This window comes from Bufo gargarizans, chromosome 7 (genome assembly GCF_014858855.1).
Source record: "Bufo gargarizans isolate SCDJY-AF-19 chromosome 7, ASM1485885v1, whole genome shotgun sequence".
NCBI classification, from domain to species: Eukaryota; Metazoa; Chordata; class Amphibia; order Anura; family Bufonidae; genus Bufo; species Bufo gargarizans.
Window position 1 is genome coordinate 173,190,223 of NC_058086.1, and position 24,141 is coordinate 173,214,363.

Below are 24,141 nucleotides of genomic sequence, written 5' to 3' on the forward strand. Positions count from 1 at the left end.
CTGTCCAGCGCAGCAGCGCGTCATCACTCCCGGAGGGGAGCTGCCCCGCTGTCTTTCCGTGTGGTGCCTAGCTTGCATGACAATATTAGGTAAGGTGCATACACCTACCTAAGTATACTAACCTTGAGGATCACACCAGGGAGCACCCCCGCATGGCTTTCTTTTTTTAGAAGCCAAACGATGACATTGCAGAGGAGTAGGGGGTCTGTAACGGGCCATGTGTGACATCACAGCAGAGACGGGGGGGGCAAAAGATGACCTCATCATAGAAGAGATTGGGTCACATTAAATGATGTCATCATAGCAGAGAATGGGGGGAGGGTACAGTCAATGGCATCATCATAGCAGAGAATGGTGGAGGACGTTCTTTAATGGGGTGACCTATGACTACATCATAGAGAATGGGGGGATGACGGTTTGCAGTTAGCTGGTGGAAGAAGATGGGGGCACAGGAGGGAGGGGAGTGCTGCAGTCAGGAAGAGGCAGAGATAAGAGGAGTATAATAGGAGGCAGACAGAGGACCATGATGGATGGGAGAGGGGAGAGGACTCTGAGAATGGGGGAGATAAGCGGGACATGATAAGATGTGGTCTAGACAGCAGGGAGCAGAATTAATCCTACAGAAAAGTGCCAGATTGTAAGCGGGGAATGTCTTCTGTGAGGAGCGTCCCATAACGTGCACTACTACTCCCAGTCTCCTGACAAGCTGTGGCCATTTCTTAGTTATGTCACGGGAAAAGCTTGTTGGCAGACAATATGGCCACCATTACCACTCTTATGAGGTTGTCACCCAGCTTGCTGGATGGCAGATCTTTCTCGTTATGCCTGAGCATGGTTGGAGAAGTAGTCCTGGTAGGGTCGGGCAGATTTGTGATTTAGTTGTCGTCGGGCTTTCCCAGATTTCAGATACAGCTGGGCAGAGCGCGACGCAAGGATTGACGCTTCCTGGTGCACGCTCTTAGCGTCTGCTGCGTAGACCCTCTCCTCCACACTGAAAGAGTCCTGGAGTTATGGAAATCACAGGGTCGGTAGACATGTTAATGATATGCAAATGATTCAAAAATGGAAACAAAATATCCGGATTTATTCAGTATGGAATATGAGCGCCACGTGCAGAAATCCACGCTCTTCCACGCCTTGGCAGCTACGAGTGAGGTTATTAATGCTTGTGTGAGGAATGTTCTGCCACGCTGAATGCACGTAGGCACGCAAATCATCAAGATACAATTACCGAACAATGACGTCCCAGATCTGCTCGATGGGAGACAAGTCCGGAGACACCACAGGCCACGTTAGCACGTCTAGGCCACGCAGGCTGCACACAGTGCCACACACAACATGTGGCCTGGACGCGTCCTGTTGACTAACGGCTCCTGGGACACTTTGGAAAATTCACTGTATCACTGTTAGTACCTGAAATGAGAACTGTAGGTTTGGTGGACCAAGGAGGTCCAAGAGAAAGCGGACAGAATAATGGGCGCAAATCCACAACCAGAGATCGAGAACAAATTGGTTTATTCAGGACATCCTGAATAAACCAATTTGTTCTCGATCTCTGGTTGTGGATTTGCGCCCATTATTCTGTCCGCTTTCTCTTGGACCTCCTTGGTCCACCAAACCTACAGTTCCCACATTCACCCTTTTGGCGGTTCGGCACCGACCAAAGGGTGTTTTTTAGGACAGAGCCGGCGGCACCAACCAACCCTAATATCTACTCAGCTCTCATTGTAGTTGCATCCAATAGGTGCAACTTTAACAGGTGAGCACATTACCTCTCGTCTGAAAAAAGGAAAATAATCCCTTACATATTCACCCTATGAGCGCCTTCTCTTTCTTTTTGTCTACAACCGCAGTACCTGAAATGAGGACTAGAGGGGCCCGGCTACAGTACATTATGCCACCCCTTAATCCTGAGTGTAGGACCAGTGTGACGTTCCTTTGTGAAGACCCCCTTATAGCGTTACCCACACGGGCTCCAGACCAATCTCCGATTATTCCCTCTTATGATTAAAGGAAATCACTTTTCATGTTGTTTTTGTTGGGATCTGTGGGCTGATTCTAATTCCTGAACGCAGATAGAGGGGTCTGGAGAGGGACAGAGGGGTCTGGAGAGGGACAGGAGTCTAGAGAGGGACAGATGGGTTTGGACTTGAAGGAGACAGAGGAGTCTGGAGAGGGACAGATGGGTTTGGACTCAGAGGAGACAGAGGGGTCTGGAGAGGGACAGGAGTCTAGAGAGGGACAGATGGGTTTGGACTTGAAGGAGACAGAGGAGTCTGGAGAGGGACAGATGGGTTTGGACTCAGAGGAGACAGAGGGGTCTGGAGAGGGACAGGAGTCTAGAGAGGGACAGATGGGTTTGGACTCGGAGGAGACAGAGGGGTCTGGAGAGGGACAGATGGGTTTGGACTCAGAGGAGACAGAGGGGTCTGGAGAGGGACAGAGGGGTCTGGAGAGGGACAGATGGGTTTGGACTCAGAGGAGACAGAGGGGTCTGGAGAGGGACAGAGGGATCTGGAGAGGGACAGATGGGTTTGGACTCAGAGGGGTCTGGAGGAGACAGAGGGGTCTGGAGAGGGACAAAGTGGTCTATAGGAGACAGAGGAGTCTGGAGAGGGACAGAGGAGTCTGGAGAGGGACAGAGGGGTCTGTAGAGGGACGGAGGGGTCTGGAGAGGGACGGAGGGGTCTGGAGAGGAACGGAGGGGTCTGGAGAGGAACGGAGGGGTCTGGAGGAGGACGGAGGGGTCTGGAGGAGGACGGAGGGGTCTGGAGGAGGACGGAGGGGGACGGAGGGGTCTGGAGGGGGACGGAGGGGTCTGGAGAGGGACGGAGGGGTCTGGAGGGGGACGGAGGGGTCTGGAGAGGGACGGAGGGGTCTGGAGAGGGACGGAGGGGTCTGGAGGGGTCTGGAGAGGGACGGAGGGGTCTGGAGAGGGACGGAGGGGTCTGGAGAGGGACGGAGGGGTCTGGAGGGGGACGGAGGGGTCTGGAGGGGGACGGAGGGGTCTGGAGAGGGACGGAGGGGTCTGGAGAGGGACGGAGGGGTCTGGAGGGGGACGGAGGGGTCTGGAGAGGGACGGAGGGGTCTGGAGAGGGACGGAGGGGTCTGGAGAGGGACGGAGGGGTCTGGAGGGGGACGGAGGGGTCTGGAGAGGGACGGAGGGGTCTGGAGAGGGACGGAGGGGTCTGGAGAGGGACGGAGGGGTCTGGAGGGGGACGGAGGGGTCTGGAGAGGGACGGAGGGGTCTGGAGAGGGACGGAGGGGTCTGGAGAGGGACGGAGGGGTCTGGAGGGGGACGGAGGGGTCTGGAGAGGGACGGAGGGGTCTGGAGAGGGACAGGCTTAGCCTGGCAGCAGTTTTCACCTCCCTCCACAGTCGGAGCACCTGCATACTTGGATGAGCCCAGCGTGCAGGTTTTTGGAGGCCTGTGAGAGACTGCTGCTGATGTGTGTATGCTCTTAGGGTTCTTTAGTTCATGGTTGTGCCGGAGATGTCATCATTATTTCTATTTTAAATTTCAAGAACTATTTACAAGCTTCTGCAAAGTTTCTATTGGACTTTATGTTGTAAGATCTCTGCTTGCTTTCGCTGAAGTGACTGGAAACATACGCAGATTTGTTCTACTGCTTTGTTTAGCTCATGGACAATGGTGTACACTGATACATTGTAACAAGCCCTTTGATGTGTTAGGATAGGCTTTCACTGACAGCAAGCTAAGATCCTGAAATTGAAACACAATGGGAAAAATGCATCTCCTAAAAAATTTCAGATTTTCAGCGCCGAGCTGTTTTTACCAAACATTTGCTACTTTGTGATTTTACACTGTTCACTATTTTAGAAATCGGAGAGCTTAGGCTCCTTTCACACTAGCGTTCGCTGGTCCGCTCGTGAGCTCCGTTTGAAGGGGCTCACGAGCGGTCCCGAACGCAGCCGTCCAGCCCTGATGCAGTCTGAATGGAGCGGATCCGCTCAGACTGCATCAGTCTGGCGGCGTTCAGCCTCCGCTCCGCTCGCCTCCGCACGGACAGGCGGACAGCTGAACGCTGCTTGCAGCGTTCAGGGTGTCCGCCTGGCCGTGCGGAGGCGTGCGGATCCGTCCAGACTTACAATGTAAGTCAATGGGGACGGATCCGTTTGAAGATGCCACAATGTGGTTCAATCTTCAAGCGGATCCGTCCCCCATTGACTTTACATTGAAAGTCTGGACGGATCCGTCCGAGGCTATTTTCACACTTAGCTTTTTTTTTGCCATTTTAATGCAGACGGATCCGTTCTGAACGGAGCCACCGTCTGCATTATTATGAGCGGATCCGTTCAGAACGGATCCGCCCGAACGCTAGTGTGAAAGTAGCCTTAGAATTGAAGTGGGCGTGGTCAGCTATGTTAATGAGGTGCATTGTCAAACACAACATTTTAAAAAGACACAATCTCTCTCCAGTAGGGGGCGACACGAGGAGCTGGAGTAACGTCTCTAGAAGGTGCCCCAGAGTTGTCAGACACCTCCTTGACATGAAAGCAAAAGTGACTTCAAAAACTCCTCTCTTGATATTATATAATTTACCCCAAAGTGTATTAAAAACTTGCAGAACATTTCATTATATAAGGGCTGGCCCCGTGTGCAGGAGACTGGACGCCGGCCCTGACGCTCCGGGAACAGGGTGGCGACACTTGCCATAATTTAGTTTTTTCCAGCAGCTTTTCAGTTAAATATTTTTACACTCTCCTATAAACCTGCGGAAGTGTTTCAATTAACCATCGCCTGGAGGGGACATGTGGCATCATTTTACGCTGCCCCACCCCTCATACCGCGCGCCTCCCCGACCTCGGCTCTGTATGACCTCACAGTCCCGCCTGATGACTGCGCCGAGCGATGGTCGCGATCCCACGTCTCCTCCATGAATGGTCGATGTGTTTCTCCATTAGATCCAGTGACAGCGCAGAGTGCGTCCTACCGCAGGACGTCCATACATATATGTGAGGGGAGGATGATCAGAGTTATGGTGCGCCCCCCCACTCCGACCCCTGTGTGGCCAGGAACCTGTATGAATGGGCCATAGATAATAGGGGGTTACAAAGTTGTGCTCCCACGAGCCCCAGCAGAATAGGGCGTCATGATCTCATTGGCTGCTCCTAATCCCCCATGCTGGGGTATAATGGCACTGAGTGGGGTTGGCTTCCAGGACTGAATAGATGTTTTATGCAAAGTGGTTTCCCACAAAACTTATCCCATACAGATGAGAATCCCGAAAAACAGTGCAGTGCAATTAGAGCCACGTCCGTGAGCAGGAAAGGGACTTAACCCCTTCACTGCTGGGCGGCTTTACATTGGGTTGCGGCTCTGGATTGTGGGTAATGCTATAAAGCTGGAGGTCGGCCGGGGATAATGGACGCCATGGGAAAACAGACGAGATTTATGGTTCTGTGCTCAAGTATTGTCCCCAGGGAGAAATGTCTGCAACAACCAACGATACCAGGCACAAGTCTGTGAACTGGACGGGACCAGCTGAAAGTGTCCTCACTGCACACGGAACTGGAACAAGAACCGGACACTGGATCTAGAGCATGACAGCAGATCTAGAACATTCATGTTATGGGAGGCACATAGGTCAAATACTGTGCAAAAATGGATGAAACGACGCAATGTGGGCGAGCATTTCTAAGTTACAGTGCGTCCGGAAAGTCCTCACACCCCTTACTGTCCGCACAATTTGTGTTCTCAGTTCCCAGAATAAGAAAGTGAGAAATCCTCGCTGATTTACTGAGAAGGAGAAATAAGTCTTCAACCCCTTTACTCGGGACATAAGACTTCAGCCCCTTTACTCGGGACATAAGACTTCGGCGCCTTTACCGGGGACATAAGTCTTCGGCCCCTTTACCGGGGACATAAGTCTTCGGCCCCTTTACTCGGGACATGAGTCTTCGGCCCCTTTACTCGGGACATGAGTCTTCGGCTCCTTTACCCGGGACATAAGTCTTCGGCTCCTTTACCCGGGACATAAGTCTTCGGCTCCTTTACCTGGGACATAAGTCTTCGGCTCCTTTACCCGGGACATAAGTCTTCGGCTCCTTTACCCGGGACATAAGTCTTCGGCTCCTTTACCCGGGACATAAGTCTTCGGCTCCTTTTACCCGGGACATAAGTCTTCGGCCCCTTTACCGGGGACATAAGTCTTCGGCCCCTTTACCGGGAACATAAGTCTTCGGCTTCTTATGTCCTGAGTAAAGGGGTTGAAGACTTATGTACATGTGAGATGTTAGTTTTTCCGTCTCAGTAAATCAGTGAAGATTTCTCACCTTCTTCTCACTTTCTCATTCTGGGGACTGAGAGCACAAGGAGTGAGAGGACAGAATGTGACAGGGTGTGAGGACTTTCCTAATGCCCTGTATATCAGGGCAGCTGGGTGACACCTTTTACAGCCAGGTAGTTGTCACCCAGCTCTCCTGGGTTCTGAATGGTCACCCATCGACCCGCCAGCCTCATGGTCTGTCACGTCAGGACTCTCCTGGGTGTAATATTTGTGTATAATGATCGTCTCACTTTTGCTCCTCGTGTGATTCGGTGCACGTTAGTTGCTTTAGTCGATCTCATTTCCTGTGCAGAATTGACTGAAAATAATCCCTGCAGTCAGCGCTTTGTGACCTCGCTGTCATATTGTTAGGAAGAGATTAATGGCGTAACCTACACGCGAAGCTGCTGCAGACGGCACGGCCTGCACCACTACTACAAGCCATTACTCTGAGCACGAGGATGGGGACGTCAGAGAGAAGGAATCTGCAGCCTCAGAGCTGAATTCTCCCAGCATTCCCTGCTTGTTCAGTGTCTGCATAGAACAGTCATCTGATGTAAAATTAATAACCTAACCACCTGCCCTCTAAAGACGTCCACATGTAAACCAAGCAGAGGGCAAAACCCACACGAGTGACTTCCTGCGTGTTAAACCGCCCGGCGCGGGTCAGTCATTCGGCAGATTTTTCCTCTGTGTGTGCACCATAGTATGCTGCAGATCTGCGCGTCCGCCCCGCGTGAACATTGTGGTGCGTTCCCCTGGTTGTATTCCAGGAATGAGGCGGGAGCTGACAGTCTGTGTAGAGAGGTGCTCGGCTCTTGTGATCCCGGAGCCCAGGGACTATTAATCATTGTTCTCTGGTAACTGCTCACTTAATGAATTGAATTAGACTCATTACACATGAGCGGGCCCTGGAGAGCTGCAGCCAGTGACATATTTTCACTTGTTGCTGAGGTCTTAATGAGCCGTGTCTCCTATTTCTGCAGATCATGGCTGGGAGGCTGTGGGATGTATTAGGCTCCGGGTGGGTGAGAGAAGACGCGCGGCTCAGTGACCTCAGCGCAGGTTGGGCACATGGTCGGGTTTCCTGATGCAGCCAAAGTCAGGAATGGATCATAAAAGGATTGAAAATATAAAGGACAGATACAATTTTTCTTTTTTCAATTCACTCTTGATTTTGGTTTCCAAAACTTCCTAGAGAAACGTGAGCATGAGGCTGTACCCCGCCACTGCGTGTGCCTGGTTTCTGTCCTGTCCCCCGAGAGCAGCGTGTCCCTGGTATCTGTCCTGTCCCCCGACACTGCGTGTCCCTGGTATCTGTCCTGTGCCCCGACACTGCGTGTCCCTGGTATCTGTCCTGTGCCCCGACACTGCGTGTCCCTGGTATCTGTCCTGTCCCCCGAGAGCAGCGTGTCCCTGGTATCTGTCCTGTCCCCCGAGAGCAGCGTGTCCCTGGTATCTGTCCTGTCCCCCGACACTGCGTGTCCCTGGTATCTGTCCTGTGCCCCGACACTGCGTGTCCCTGATATCTGTCCTGTCCTCCGAGAGCAGCATGTCCCTGGTATCTGTCCTGTGCCCCGACACTGCGCGTGCCTGGTATCTGTCCTGTGCCCCGACACTGCGTGTCCCTGGTATCTGTCCTGTGCCCCGACACTGCGTGTCCCTGGTATCTGTCCTGTCCCCCGAGAGCAACGTGTCCCTGGTATCTGTCCTGTCCCCCGAGAGCAGCGTGTCCCTGGTATCTGTCCTGTCCCCCGACACTGCGTGTCCCTGGTATCTGTCCTGTGCCCCGACACTGCGTGTCCCTGATATCTGTCCTGTCCTCCGAGAGCAGCATGTCCCTGGTATCTGTCCTGTGCCCCGACACTGCGCGTGCCTGGTATCTGTCCTGTCCCCCGACACTGCGTGTTCCTGGTATCTGTCCTGTGCCCCGACACTGCGGGTCCTTGGTAACTGTCCTGTCCCCCGACACTGCGTGTCCCTGGTATCTGTCCTGTCCCCCGACACTGCGTGTCCCTGGTATCTGTCCTGTCCCCCGAGAGCAGCGTGTCCCTGGTATCTGTCCTGTCCCCTGACACTGCGCGTGCCTGGTATCTGTCCTGTCCCCCGACACTGCGGGTCCTTGGTATCTGTCCTGTCCCCCGACACTGCGTGTCCTTGGTATCTGTCCTGTGCCCCGACACTGCGTGTCCCTGGTATCTGTCCTGTCCCCCCGACACTGCGTGTCCCTGGTATCTGTCCTGTGCCCCGACACTGCGGGTCCTTGGTATCTGTCCTGTCCCCCGACACTGCGTGTCCCTGGTATCTGTCCTGTGCCCCGACACTGCGTGTCCCTGGTATCTGTCCTGTCCCCCGACACTGCGGGTCCCTGGTATCTGTCCTGTCCCCCGACACTGCGTGTCCCTGGTATCTGTCCTGTCCCCCGAGAGCAGCGTGTCCCGGTCCCAACAACACGACTACAAAACACCAGCACATCATTATGTTCCTGCTGCGTCTTAAGGGACAGTCACTCCCATCATTGCAGGTCTGTAACAGTATAAGCCTGTCCATTTAATATAATAATAAAGGGACAGTCCAGTGTTGGATGCATTACGTGTATTTGTAGTCAAGGTGTGCGTCCTACGGAGGGGAGCGCTGTCCTATTGGGAATATTTTTAAAATAAACATTTTTCTCGTGTCTGACAGGGTTCAGTTTGGCGGTGCAGGCTGATTTATCACCGCAGTCTATACCACGAGAGAAAACTGTCATACAGTTACACTAATATGTCCCCGACTTCACCATCTACCCCAGAAATCAGGAGGAGGACACACATCTTCCCTGGACCGATTGATACCCAGGACCCCCGAGCTGCAGATTAGCGCCCTTCGGCCATGACTCGTATATATGTAAAGCGAAGGAGCGTCAGGTGAATGTTACCCCCAGACCTGCCACCCGCTTTCCGGAATGATTAATGTGTGATCACACTGCAGATATGGGGCGATAACGGCGCCGGTGGTTGGAAATGAGACTATAAATCATACAGCGATATTCTTAAGTGATAAAATGGTGAGAATCCAGTACGAGGAAAAGCATCAACGTCTCCAGCAAGTCGTGGTCCTGCTGCGCCAGTATCGGAAAAGTAGATAAAATGTAATGATGGGGATGTCCTTACCGCGGAGATCACCGCGCCGATATATCATCAATCACCGTTACCATTCTCATCTCACTGAGGAGAACCCAACAGCGAGGACAATCCTTTATCTGAGATCTGCTCAAAAATTCTTTTCAGGATCAGTAAGACGCGACCTTTCCTCTGCAGCCTGGAAGAGGTTGTGGTCTCTCCGGATAAGAGCGTCACATGGATGACTGCTAAGAGCCCCATTAGGGGCTGAGGGGTAAACGGAAGCGTTCAGGATAATGTCTTCCATTCACCCCCCTGCTGTGATCTTCTGATGTGGAGCCCAGGGCTGATCGACACCTGGAAGAGTCAAATCTGCGATCACAAGGGAGAACATCAGTCATAAGAGGGGAGAGGAGCACACCGACAGGTGGAACTACAAGTGCCAGCAGGCTCTGCCACAAGTATATGTATCGCCCAGTGTAGAATCCGTAATAATATTAGCATTATTTATATGCCTACAACATACAGGAGAGAGAGGACCCACTGACCATAAGAGCTTACACTCTACAGGAGAGAGAGAGGACCTCACTGACCATAAGAGCTTACACTCTACAGGAGAGAGAGAGAGGACCTCACTGGCCATTAGAGCTTCCACTCTACAGGAGAGAGAGAGAGAGAGGACCTTACTGACCATAAGAGCTTACACTCTACAGGAGAGAGAGGACCCCACTGACCATAAGAGCTTACACTCTACAGGAGAGAGAGAGGACCTCACTGACCATAAGAGCTTACACTCTACAGGAGAGAGAGAGAGGACCTCACTGGCCATTAGAGCTTCCACTCTACAGGAGAGAGAGAGAGAGAGGACCTTACTGACCATAAGAGCTTACACTCTACAGGAGAGAGAGGACCCCACTGACCATAAGAGCTTACACTCTACAGGAGAGAGAGAGGACCTCACTGACCATAAGAGCTTACACTCTACAGGAGAGAGAGAGAGGACCTCACTGGCCAAAAGAGCTTCCACTCTACAGGAGAGAGAGAGGACCTTACTGACCATAAGAGCTTACACTCTACAGGAGAGAGAGGACCCCACTGACCATAAGAGCTTACACTTTGCAGGAGAAAGAGGACCCCACTGACCATAAGAGCTTACACTGTACAGGAGAGAGAGAGGACCTCACTGACCATAAGAGCTTACACTCTACAGGAGAGAGAGAGGACCTTACTGACCATAAGAGCTTACACTCTACAGGAGAGAGAGGACCCCACTGACCATAAGAGCTTACACTTTGCAGGAGAAAGAGGACCCCACTGACCATAAGAGCTTTCACTCTACAGGAGAGAGAGAGGACCCCACTGACCATAAGAGCTTACACTCTACAGGAGAGAGAGAGGACCTCACTGACCATAAGAGCTTACACTCTACAGGAGAGAGAGAGAGGACCTCACTGGCCATTAGAGCTTCCACTCTACAGGAGAGAGAGAGAGGACCTTACTGACCATAAGAGCTTACACTCTACAGGAGAGAGAGAACCCCACTGACCATAAGAGCTTACACTCTACAGGAGAGAGAGGACCCCACTGACCATAAGAGCTTACACGCTACAGGAGAGAGAGGACCCCACTGACCATAAGAGCTTACACTCTACAGGAGAGAGAGGACCTTACTGACCATAAGAGCTTACACTCTACAGGAGAGAGAGGACCCCACTGACCATAAGAGCTTACACGCTACAGGAGAGAGAGGACCCCACTGACCATAAGAGCTTACACTCTACAGGAGAGAGAGAGGACCTCACTGACCATAAGAGCTTACACTCTACAGGAGAGAGAGAGAGGACCTCACTGGCCAAAAGAGCTTCCACTCTACAGGAGAGAGAGGACCCCACTGACCATAAGAGCTTACACTTTGCAGGAGAAAGAGGACCCCACTGACCATAAGAGCTTACACTGTACAGGAGAGAGAGAGGACCTCACTGACCATAAGAGCTTACACTGTACAGGAGAGAGAGAGGACCTCCCTGACCATAAGAGCTTACAGTCTACAGGAGAGAGAGAGAGGACCTCACTGGCCATAAGAGCTTACACTGTACAGGAGAGAGAGAGGACCTCCCTGACCATAAGAGCTTACACTGTACAGGAGAGAGAGAGGACCTCACTGACCATAAGAGCTTCCACTGTACAGGAGAGAGAGGACCTCACTGACCATAAGAGCTTACACTGTACAGGAGAGAGAGAGGACCTCACTGACCATAAGAGCTTACACTCTACAGGAGAGAGAGAGGACCTCACTGGCCATAAGAGCTTCCACTCCACAGGAGAGAGAGGACCCCACTGACCATAAGAGCTTACACTTTGCAGGAGAAAGAGGATCCCACTGACCATAAGAGCTTACACGCTACAGGAGAGAGAGGACCCCACTGACCATAAGAGCTTACACTCTACAGGAGAGAGAGGACCTTACTGACCATAAGAGCTTACACTCTACAGGAGAGAGAGGACCCCACTGACCATAAGAGCTTACACGCTACAGGAGAGAGAGGACCCCACTGACCATAAGAGCTTACACTCTACAGGAGAGAGAGAGGACCTCACTGACCATAAGAGCTTACACTCTACAGGAGAGAGAGAGAGGACCTCACTGGCCAAAAGAGCTTCCACTCTACAGGAGAGAGAGGACCCCACTGACCATAAGAGCTTACACTTTGCAGGAGAAAGAGGACCCCACTGACCATAAGAGCTTACACTGTACAGGAGAGAGAGAGGACCTCACTGACCATAAGAGCTTACACTGTACAGGAGAGAGAGAGGACCTCCCTGACCATAAGAGCTTACAGTCTACAGGAGAGAGAGAGAGGACCTCACTGGCCATAAGAGCTTACACTGTACAGGAGAGAGAGAGGACCTCCCTGACCATAAGAGCTTACACTGTACAGGAGAGAGAGAGGACCTCACTGACCATAAGAGCTTACACTGTACAGGAGAGAGAGGACCTCACTGACCATAAGAGCTTACACTGTACAGGAGAGAGAGAGGACCTCACTGACCATAAGAGCTTACACTCTACAGGAGAGAGAGAGGACCTCACTGGCCATAAGAGCTTCCACTCCACAGGAGAGAGAGGACCCCACTGACCATAAGAGCTTACACTTTGCAGGAGAAAGAGGATCCCACTGACCATAAGAGCTTACACTGTACAGGAGAGAGAGAGGACCACACTGACCATAAGAGCTTACACTTTGCAGGAGAAAGAGGACCCCACTGACCATAAGAGCTTACACTGTACAGGAGAGAGAGAGGACCTCACTGACCATAAGAGTTTACACTCTACAGGAGAGAGAGGACCTTAATGACCATAGGAGCTTACACTCTACAGGAGAGAGAGAGAGAGAGGACCTCACTGACCATAAGAGCTTACACTCTACAGGAGAGAGAGGCCCTCACTGACCATAAGAGTTTACACTCTACAGGGGAGAGAGGACCTTACTGACCATAAGAGCTTACACTCTACAGGAGAGAGAGAGAGGACCTTACTGACCATAAGAGCTTACACTCTACAGGAGAGAGAGGACCCCACTGACCATAAGAGCTTACATGCTACAGGAGAGAGAGAGAGGACCCCACTGACCATAAGAGCTTACACTGTACAGGAGTTTGCCGCCTGTGTGGAGTTTGCAGTCTGCGCGCAGTTTTCAGCCTGTGTGGAGTTTGCAGCATGCGTGGAGTTTACAGCGTGTGCAGAGTTTGCAGCGTGCGCGGAGTTTGCAGCGTGCGCGGAGTTTGCAGCGTGTGCGGTGTTTGCAGCGTGTGTGGAGTTTGCAGTCTTTGCGGAGTTTTCAGCGTGCGCGCAGTTTTCAGCCTGCGTGGAGTTTGCAGCGCGCGCAGAGTTTGCAGTCTGCGCGGAGTTTGCATTGTGTGTGGAGATTTTCGTGCCAATGCATTGTAGCAAAGGCTGACAGGGAAATAAACAAAGCAGTAATAAGACTCCTGACAACCTTGGAGTATGAATCCATCTCATTGTTGGCGTCCAGCCCCCTCAGCCGGGCGTAGTATGCGCAGCCACCTCTCTAGGCTCTGAACAGTCTTATTGGTGTCTGTGGGTTGTACATGGAGATGCTCCATATGTTTACATATAACCCACGGGCACGAGACCAAATGTTTATAGACTGGGAATGATCCTGGGGAACCAGGAGAATGTATTCAACATGACACTGATATATGCAACAGATTTATACCGCAGGTAGAGACACCCTATTATTAGGAGTAAGTCCACCCACACCTCCTCCACATATAAAAACCAGGGGGTGCACATTTCCTCCCCTCTGGAGATGGGAACCACAGTTTAGACTGGATCCTGCTGCTTCCAGCCATCATTAGGGGGGTTCACATCACTGCTGCTCATCATTTCATTATCCCTCCGATCCCTGGACCCCAAGTAGATAAACAGGGGGCAAGAATCAATGCCGCCCCTCTGCACGGCCGAGGTGTTTGTCAGGTGACTCTGACGTAGATGTGGTGCAGTGTGAGGGGTTTTGCTGCAGCTGTGGAGCAAGTGTGCACATGATGTCTGCTCATCTGTCAATGACCTGTGGATAAGGCAAGTCTGCAGCCCCAAAAACCTAAATTCTGCCAGTCTTAAACATAATGAATGCTTCTAGTGACCCCTTCAGGGTCCACATTATCGTTGACGAGCACACAAGGACCAGTCACTGCTAATTGTGATGATTCATGTAGTCATCTTGACCCATCATAAAAATTCTAACCTCCTACCATGCCCTGTGTGACTTCCCCATCATAATGCCCAATGTGCCCTTCCTCATCATCATGCACTACATGCATCTGCCCATTACATGCCCTATGTGCCTCTCCTAATCTTTATTCCCTCTTCTCTCCATCATCATATCCTATGTGTGTCTCCCTATTATCATGCCATATATGCCTCTCTCCGTCATCATGCCTTTTGTGCCTTTCCTCGGTTGCACTATGTCAGAGATCTCTGCCGTCTGGCGCCGCTGGTGGGAACCAGGTTAGCCTTGAACCAAAGGTCACTCTCCCAGATAGGTTTTCTGGGGGAAGTGATATTTTTTCCGGGGGGAGTGATAACTTTGTTTGGTTCGGGGAGTCTTGTGAATTATATGTTCGTCTGCGTCTAATTTCATCTGGGGACGAAAATCAAAGAGTGGGGATTATAATTTCTCTGCTAAAAAGTGATGCTCAGTCCTGGGCTTTTTCTCTGCCGATCGGCTCGCAGTCCTTCCGATCGGTGGATGAATTTTTCAGAGCCCTGGGCCTGATTTATGATGATCCAGACCGGGTCTCTCTGACCGAATCTAAGCTGGGTAGCTTGTGTCAGGGAAAACATACGTCATATATTGTGCTGAATTTGGAAGATGGGCGATTGACTCGCAGTGGAATAACCCTGCACTCCGTAGTCAGTTCTGTCAAAGAAACGAATAGACGCCCTTTCGTTTCATGAAAATCCTGATTCTCTGGAGGCGGCCATGGCTCTAGCCATAAGGATTGATAGACGTCTGAGGGAGAGGTGCAAGGTTCCCCTCAGGCAAGAGGCACTGTCATTTGGGGAATCTGTCCCTCGGGGTACAGTGACACTTGAACCAGGGACTGGAGAGGAACCTATGCAGTTAGGTCAGGTCTCTTCTTGCCTTGATAATAGGAACTCTAGAGTGCAGAGAAGACTGTGTTATCTCTGTGGTAAAGAAGGACATTTTGTTAATGTGTGTCCTTTTTTTAAGCCTCAAGATAACGAAAAACAAAAAGTTTCAAAAACAAAAACGAGTTCCCTTACTCTACCTGCCATGGTGGCGCTAGACTCAGAAAATATTGAATTAGAAGTATTTGTTAACAGTGGCGCAGGGGTTAATCTTGTTGATTATCCATTTGTTCAGAGTCATGGTGTCATGGTCTTACCTTCTTGCTGTTCTCCTTCATTTGACATGTGCTGGCGGCCATCTTGGTTTCTGGGTTTCTTGTAGCCTCCCACCCTGCGGCTTCTCCTTCCCACTGGGAGGAGCTGGATGCCTAGCTCATATATATAGGAGGTCTGTGGCTTCAGTTCCTTGCTTGGTCCTCCTGTGTTCACATGCTTCTAAGACTGCTGCTGCTTCTGGTTCCTGATCCTGGCTTCGTCTGACTACCCTGCTGGTTCCTGATCCAGGCTTCGTCTGACTACCCTGCTGGTTCCTGATCCAGGCTTTGTCTGACTACCCTTCTGGTTCCTGACCTCTGGCTTCGCAAGACCCTGCTTCGGTTTAGCCATCCGTTTGGACTTTTGCCTTACAGCTTGATTTTCAATAAAGCCTTCTTATTTCCACTTATCTCTTGTTGTACGTCTGGTTCATGGTTCCTTGACACATGGTTTTAGAACTAGCGCATTAAGCAGTGTTTGCTATAGATTCCGCTCCTCTCTCGCAAAAATGTCTACCTCATATTGTGCAGGATTTTCATTTGGCGGTAGGTGATTCTCATTTTGAGTCAATTTCTTGTTTTATTCTGAAAGGTTTGCCTCCTCTGCTGGTTCTGGGTTTACCATGGTTGACCAAACATAATCCTACCATTGATTTGCAAACTAGACAAATAAGTAATTGGAGTGAATTTTTTTATGGACAACTGTCTCGGCGCATCTATTTCTGGGGTATCCACTAAGGTGTTGCCTGTTTCTTTCAGATTTTTCGGACGTATTTGTGGAGGGTGGAGATCAGGAGTTGCCCCCTCACGAGAGTATGATTGTCCGATCAATCTTATTCCCAGAGCTAAACTGCCAAAATCTTTGTTATATAATCTTTCCCAACCTGAAAGAGTAGCTATGTGGGAGTACATTGCCGAGAGTTTGACAAAAGGACATATTGTAAAAAAAGAATTATGGATGGGCACTCGTACATGGAATTAAAGGACAGGATTTATTGAAACATACAAACAATATAGCAATAAAACAATAATGAAAATATAAAAGCAATTAAATGTAAAAAATATAAAAATTGTTTTTCAAGCAGAGGTTATCCACTCCAGTCGATCTCACTGGAATAAATTCAAGTACTAGGTATATAGGAGGAGGTCACACTGGGTAGGCAGCCTCTACCGAAAAAATCTATTCAGTCTTCTTATACCCTTAAAAATACATTAAACATTGTAATCCTATGTCCAAATAAATGCACATGAGTAATTGACCTAGGCGAAGAGAGCGGATCTCTACACTAAAAGGACATATTAGACCATGTAAATCACCTATGGCAGCGAGCTTCTTTTTTGAAAAAATAAAATAAAATAAAATAAAAAAGACGGGTCCCTTAGACCGTGCCTAAATTTCCGGGAACTGAATCTCATTACTGTCCGGCCTTCAATACCCCTGAGGCTCACTTTGAGAACCTGGTTATGCCCTTTGGTTTAACTAATGCCTCGGCAGTCTTCCAGCACTTTATCAATTACATTTTTCATTATTTGGTGGGGAGGTTTATCGTTATTTACCTCGATGACATACTGATTTACTCATCAGGATCATTTAAGACAAGTATTATTGATCCTTCGGGATAATAAATTGTATGCTAAGTTGGAAAAATGTGTGTTTGCTGTTCAGTAACTGCAGTTTCTGGGTTACTTACTTTCTGCCTCAGGTTTTCGCATGGATCCCTAAAAGGTCCGTGCGGTACTAGAATGGAACCGGCCGGAGAATCAGAAAGCTCTGATGCGATTTTTAGAATTTACTAATTACTACAGGAAGTTCATCCTGCATGATTCCACTATTGTCAAACCTTTTGACCGATATGACTAGGAAGTGCACTGACTTCTCTGTCTGGTCGGAAGAGGCATTACTGGCTTTTTATGCAATTAAGGAATGTTTTGCTTCTGCTCCCATTCTGATGCAACCCGATGTGTCTCAACCCTTCACTGTGGTGGTTGACGCATCAAAAGTGGGAGTCGGAGCAGTTTTGTTGCAGGGTCCCTCTCCTAGCAAATGGCGTCCATGTGCTTTTTTCTCTAAGAATCTCTCTGCTGCAGAAAGAAATTATGATGTTGGGAATAGAGAGTTGTTGGCCATCAAATTGGCCTTTGAGGAATGGCGTCATTGGCTAGAAGGTGCGATTCATCCGATTACGGTAATTACTGACCATAAGAATCTGGCTTACCTGCAATCAGCAAAGCGCTTATACCCTAGGCAGGCCAGATGGTCATTGTTCTTTGCCAGGTTTAATTTTGTGGTCACTTATCGTCCTGGGATCAAAAACGTCAAAACGGATGCTTTGTCACGTAGCTTTCCTGGGGAGGGGGAGATTTGGAGGATCCCGCTCCAATTTTGGCTGATGGGGTGGTGGTATCCACTCTTTTTCCCGAGCTGGAGGCAGAAGTGTTGGGGGGGTTTGGTGGCCAGGTTTGCGTAAATGTGTTGAGGGCTATGTAGCAGCTTGTGAGACCTGTGCACACGCTAAGGTGGCTCACACTCGGCTATCAGGATCTCTTCTTCCTTTGTCCATTCCATCTCGTGCTTGGACGCATTTGTCCATGGACTTCATCACTCATTTACCAAGTTCCTCTGGGAAAACTGTGATTTTGGTGGTGGTGGACCGCTTCAGTAAGATGGCTCAATTTGTACCATTATTAGGTTTGCCCAGTGCTAAAACTCTCGCTCAGGTGTTTATTGATAACATCGTGAAATTAAACGGCATCCCCTCTGATGTGGTGTCTGATAGGGGGACGCAATTTGTCTCCAGGTTTTGGAAGGCGTTTTGTACTCGTCTGGGTATTCGGTTGTCTTTCTCTTCGGCTTTCCATCCTCAGTCGATTGGACAAACTGAGCGCACTAACCAGAACCTGGAGACTTATTTGAGGTGTTTTGTAATTGAGAATCTAGAAGAATGGTCCTCGTTTTTGTCCTTAACGGAGTTTGCCTTGTATTACCGTAGACAGGAGTCAACTCATAAGTCACCATTTTTTGGCGCATATGGTTTTCACCCTGTATGGTACTTTTTCTGGGACTGAATCTTCTGGTATATCTGAAGAGGAGAGATTCTCTTCTTCTTTGTCTTCTATCTGGCGGAAGATTCAGGTTAATGCTGCACGTGAATCTATCTGACAGATTGCTTTGTTGTGGCTTTGGGCAGGATCCCACCCCCTCACAGGTTCTTCTCATTAGTTAGTTAGTGATTATATTTATACCTGCCTCTCACTATAGCCCTTGCGGTTTATAGTTTCTCCTGGAGTTCTCTGCTGGGGTTTGGAGGATCTCCTGCTCCCAGTTCGTCTTAAGTTTAGTCCTCCTTCCTTCCCTTCTGTTGTTTTTACTGTCTAGGCCTTAGGTAGACGCTGGTTCCTTCATCTTGTCCAAGGAACCGGTTGTCTTTTCGTCTGCTCCCTAGCTGAGGGTTTTGTTCTACCATCAAGATTTGTTCATGTTGGTATCAGTCAGGGAAAGGCTCAGGGATTGTCAGGAGGTGACCTTTACCTGTTCCCTAGCTGCGGGGCCTAACCTGCAATTTTGTTTAATTTTGTTGTGTTTGGTTTGCTTCCCTTCCCTCACTTTCCGTGACAGAGCCTCTCCCCATCATCATGCATTATGTCCGTCACTCCGTCATCATGCCCTATGTGCCTCTCCCCATCATCATGCCCTATGTGCTCTTCCCCATCATCATTCCCTGTGTCATTCTCTCCGTCATCATGCCCTATGTGCCTCTCCCCATCATCATGCCCTATGTGCCCTTCCCATCATCATTCCCTATGTGCCCTTCCCCATCATTATGCCCTATGTGCCCTTCCCCATCATCATGCCCTATGTGCCCTTCCCCATCATCATGCCCTATGTGCCTCTACTCATTATCATGCTGTATGTGCCTCTCCCCATCACCATGCCCTATGTGCCTCTCCTCATCATCATGCCCTATGTCCGTCTATCCGCCATCATGCCCTATGTGCCTCTCCCCATCATCATGTCCTATGTGCCTCTCCTCATCATCATGCCCTATGTCCGTCTCTCCGTCATCATGCTCTATGTGCCCATCCCCATCATCATATTGTATGAGCCTCTTTCCATTATCATGCCCTATGTGCTCTTCCCCATCAGTGTTAGTCCCATCACCATAAAACCCCATATGCCAGCTCAGCATCCCGGCCTGGTGCCCACCTGCCCCTTGCTCTCATATCTGTGTCATTGTCTGTATGATGGATTTATAGGGCAGAGGTTAATCCCGGGGAAGCGGAGAGTTTTCGGTCCAGCGCTTGTGCTCAGCCTCTCTTTCTCTCTTTCTGATAAGGACAATTTGAATAAGAATCATCATCATCATCTTCCATTGGAAAGTTCTAGGAGGGGATGTGACCTGAGGTGAGATCCTCCGGCCTCTCTGTGCTGGAGGCTCATGGTGTTATCAGCCCCTCGGGCCTCCTCTTCCCGTACACGGAGTGTATATAATAAGAGGTGGTTGAGGCTGATAACATCCCTGATATCTCATTAACCCTTCATTTGCCCCTGGCCGCCCTTCTCTTGTGGGTTATGTGCTGAATACTAACACAAAGCCTCCCAGGATTCTACTGGTATTTTCAGCCAACTCAATTACCTCTGGTCCCCAGGGACTGCGATCTAGTTAAGTTTTGGGAATGAACCAGACAAGAAGCAGAGAAGGAAGATACGTTTTCAATTTGTGTTGGAATGATTATAAGCCCTAGAAGAGTCACTTATAGGGAGAGCGAAGTGCACTATAGATTCAGGTGAGGCCCCAGTACAAGGTCCAAGATGAATACAGATGGAAGCTCCTGGAGATGTATGCTTATACCAGGTAGTCTCCCACAGAACTTTGTAGAAGTCATTGTCACTGCCTTTATTACATGGTGGGAGCAGTATGACGATGCCGACCCCAGCGTTAGGTCAGTGCAGAAGGATTTGGGAGTTTAGTGAAGAATCGTATGAAATAGGACAAAACGTATAATAAATGCAATTAACACGAGCACTGAGCTACTTACTAGACTTTCTCTTTTCAACCCCCTTGTTCACAGTCTTGATGCTGGAATCTTTATGAGACAATGCAGTCTGTAGGTCCTGGCCATAACCCCGTCTGCTTTGTCTCCTCACGTCTTGACCAGTCTTCTATTAGGGAGTGATTTCTAGTTAGATGAGCAGTCGGAAGAGAAGGAACAATAGATGGTGATTATCCCCAGGAGGAGTCTGGAGCTTTTTACTTTGGTTTATGACCCTTTCCATCCAGGCTCTTGAGCTTCAACAACTTCAACTCAGAATTCATCAGGTCAGGGCTCATGACAAGTGTCCTCCAACCATCTGTCCAGCGACCATGATCCCATCAGGTTCTCCAGCCTGACAGCGGAGTCTCCGAGGTTTAATACCAGGGTACGCATTCAGTCTTGTCATCACTATCACTTCAGGTTTTCCCATAATATTCCTCACCTCCTCCTCATGGGACACCAGGCATAATCTTCATTGAAAACTGCTGAATGGAAATGTAACAATCTTTTATCTTTTTTTTTTTTTTTTGCAGATCTTCCAACTATTTATGTGCGTCCCCTGAGTAGGAAACGGGACGTAATGCGTGGGGGTAACAGGTATTTTTGAAGACACAGATTCATGGTGGGTTCTGTGAGAGCTCAAGCAACCAAGTCACAATTGCAAATGCAGGTGCTGAAAGTGACAGCTTTACTGAGCCTGCTAACAAGGTGACCATTAGAGACCTGTAGTCTGGAGCTTCCCCGCCACTATGTGTTTCCGTGCTTAGGGGCTAAGTACCATGTAAATCCCCTCTAATCATGGCGTCTGGCGCGTTTATCAGAGATCCACATCTGTGGGTATCTATATGAAGATATTAGTGACTGCTGCACAGGAGCTGTGACTTCACCAGCACAGTTCACCCCAAACAACAAGACATGTCATTTGTGGTCCTACAAAATCTGTAAGAGCAGGTAGCAGGGGGTGAAGAATCTGTAAGAGCAGGGGCTGAAGAATCTGTGAGAGCAGAGGCTGAAGAATCTGTGAGAGCAGGGGCTGAAGAATCTGTGAGAGCAGGGGCTGAAGAATCTGTGAGAGCAGGGGCTGAAGAATCTGTGAGAGCAGGGGCTGAAGAATCTGTGAGAGCAGGGGCTGAAGAATCTGTAAGAGCAGGGGCTGAAGAATCTGTGAGAGCAGGGGCTGAAGAATCTGTGAGAGCAGGGGCTGAAGAATCTGTGAGAGCAGGGGCTGAAGAATCTGTGAGAGCAGGGGCTGAAGAATCTGTGAGAGCAGGGGCTGAAGAATCTGTGAGAGCAGGGGCTGAAGAATCTGAGAGCAGGGGCTGAAGAATCTGTGAGAGCAGAGGCTGAAGAATCTGTGACAGCAGGGGCTGAAGAATCTGTGAGAGCAGGGGCTGAAGAATCTGTGAGAGCAGGGGCTGAAGAATCTGTGAGAGCATGGGCTGAAGAATCTGTGAGAGCAGGGGCTGAAGAATCTGTGAGAGCAGGGGCTGAAGAATCTGTGAGAGCAGGGGCTGAAGAATCTGTGAGAGCAGGGGCTGAAGAATCTGTGAGAGCAGGGGCTGAAGAATCTGTGAGAGCAGGGGCTGAAGAATCTGTGAGAGCAGGGGCTGAAGAATCTGTGAGAGCAGGGGCTGAAGAATCTGTGAGAGCAGGGGCTGAAGAATCTGTGAGAGCAGGGGCTGAAGAATCTGTGAGAGCAGGGGCTGAAGAATCTGTGAGAGCAGGGGCTGAAGAATCTGTGAGAGCAGGGGCTGAAGAATCTGTGAGAGCAGGGGCTGAAGAATCTGTGAGAGCAGGGGCTGAAGAATCTGTGAGAGCAGGGGCTGAAGAATCTGTGAGAGCAGGGGCTGAAGAATCTGTGAGAGCAGGGGCTGAAGAATCTGTGAGAGCAGGGGCTGAAGAATCTGTGAGAGCAGGGGCTGAAGAATCTGTGAGAGCAGGGGCTGAAGAATCTGTGAGAGCAGGGGCTGAAGAATCTGTGAGAGCAGGGGCTGAAGAATCTGTGAGAGCAGGGGCTGAAGAATCTGTGAGAGCAGGGGCTGAAGAATCTGTGAGAGCAGGGGCTGAAGAATCTGTGAGAGCAGGGGCTGAAGAATCTGTGAGAGCAGGGGCTGAAGAATCTGTGAGAGCAGGGGCTGAAGAATCTGTGAGAGCAGGGGCTGAAGAATCTGTGAGAGCAGGGGCTGAAGAATCTGTGAGAGCAGGGGCTGAAGAATCTGTGAGAGCAGGGGCTGAAGAATCTGTGAGAGCAGGGGCTGAAGAATCTGTGAGAGCAGGGGCTGAAGAATCTGTGAGAGCAGGGGCTGAAGAATCTGTGAGAGCAGGGGCTGAAGAATCTGTGAGAGCAGGGGCTGAAGAATCTGTGAGAGCAGGGGCTGAAGAATCTGTGAGAGCAGGGGCTGAAGAATCTGTGAGAGCAGGGGCTGAAGAATCTGTGAGAGCAGGGGCTGAAGAATCTGTGAGAGCAGGGGCTGAAGAATCTGTGAGAGCAGGGGCTGAAGAATCTGTGAGAGCAGGGGCTGAAGAATCTGTGAGAGCAGGGGCTGAAGAATCTGTGAGAGCAGGGGCTGAAGAATCTGTGAGAGCAGGGGCTGAAGACTCGTTAAGAGCAGGGGCTGAAGAATCTGTGAGAGCAGGGGCTGAAGAATCTGTGAGAGCAGGGGCTGAAGAATCTGTGAGAGCAGGGGCTGAAGAATCTGTGAGAGCAAGGGCTGAAGAATCTGTGAGAGCAGGGGCTGCAGAATCTGTGAGAGCAGGGGCTGAAGAATCTGTGAGAGCAGGGGCTGAAGAATCTGTGAGAGCAGGGGCTGAAGAATCTGTGAGAGCAAGCAGGGGCTGAAGAATCTGTGAGAGCAGGGGCTGAAGAATCTGTGAGAGCAGGGGCTGAAGAATCTGTGAGAGCAGGGGCTGAAGAATCTGTGAGAGCAGGGGCTGAAGAATCTGTGAGAGCAGGGGCTGAAGAATCTGTGAGAGCAGGGGCTGAAGAATCTGTGAGAGCAAGCAGGGGCTGAAGAATCTGTGAGAGCAGGGGCTGAAGAATCTGTGAGAGCAGGGGCTGAAGAATCTGTGAGAGCAAGCAGGGGCTGAAGAATCTGTGAGAGCAGGGGCTGAAGAATCTGTGAGAGCAGGGGCTGAAGAATCTGTGAGAGCAGGGGCTGAAGAATCTGTGAGAGCAGAGGCTGAAGAATCTGTGAGAGCAGGGGCTGAAGAATCTGTGAGAGCAGGGGCTGAAGAATCTGTGAGAGCAGGGGCTGAAGAATCTGTGAGAGCAGGGGCTGAAGAATCTGTGAGAGCAGGGGCTGAAGAATCTGTGAGAGCAGGGGCTGAAGAATCTGTGAGAGCAGGGGCTGAAGAATCTGTGAGAGCAGGGGCTGAAGAATCTGTGAGAGCAGGGGCTGAAGAATCTGTGAGAGCAAGCAGGGGCTGAAGAATCTGTGAGAGCAGGGGCTGAAGAATCTGTGAGAGCAGGGGCTGAAGAATCTGTGAGAGCAGGGGCTGAAGAATCTGTGAGAGCAGGGGCTGAAGAATCTGTGAGAGCAGGGGCTGAAGAATCTGTGAGAGCAGGGGCTGAAGAATCTGTGAGAGCAGGGGCTGAAGAATCTGTGAGAGCAGGCAGTAGGGTCTCTGTCTGCGGGGTGCACACACCTCTGATGGAGTGCACATGCTGAAGGTCATCCCTCGCTGGACAATGAAGCGGCCTGGATACTAGAGGATTTCCATGGCAGGTCAGTGCAGCTGATTTCAGATTGTAAGGCCTCACATCCCCAAGATTGTAATTGTATTTCACT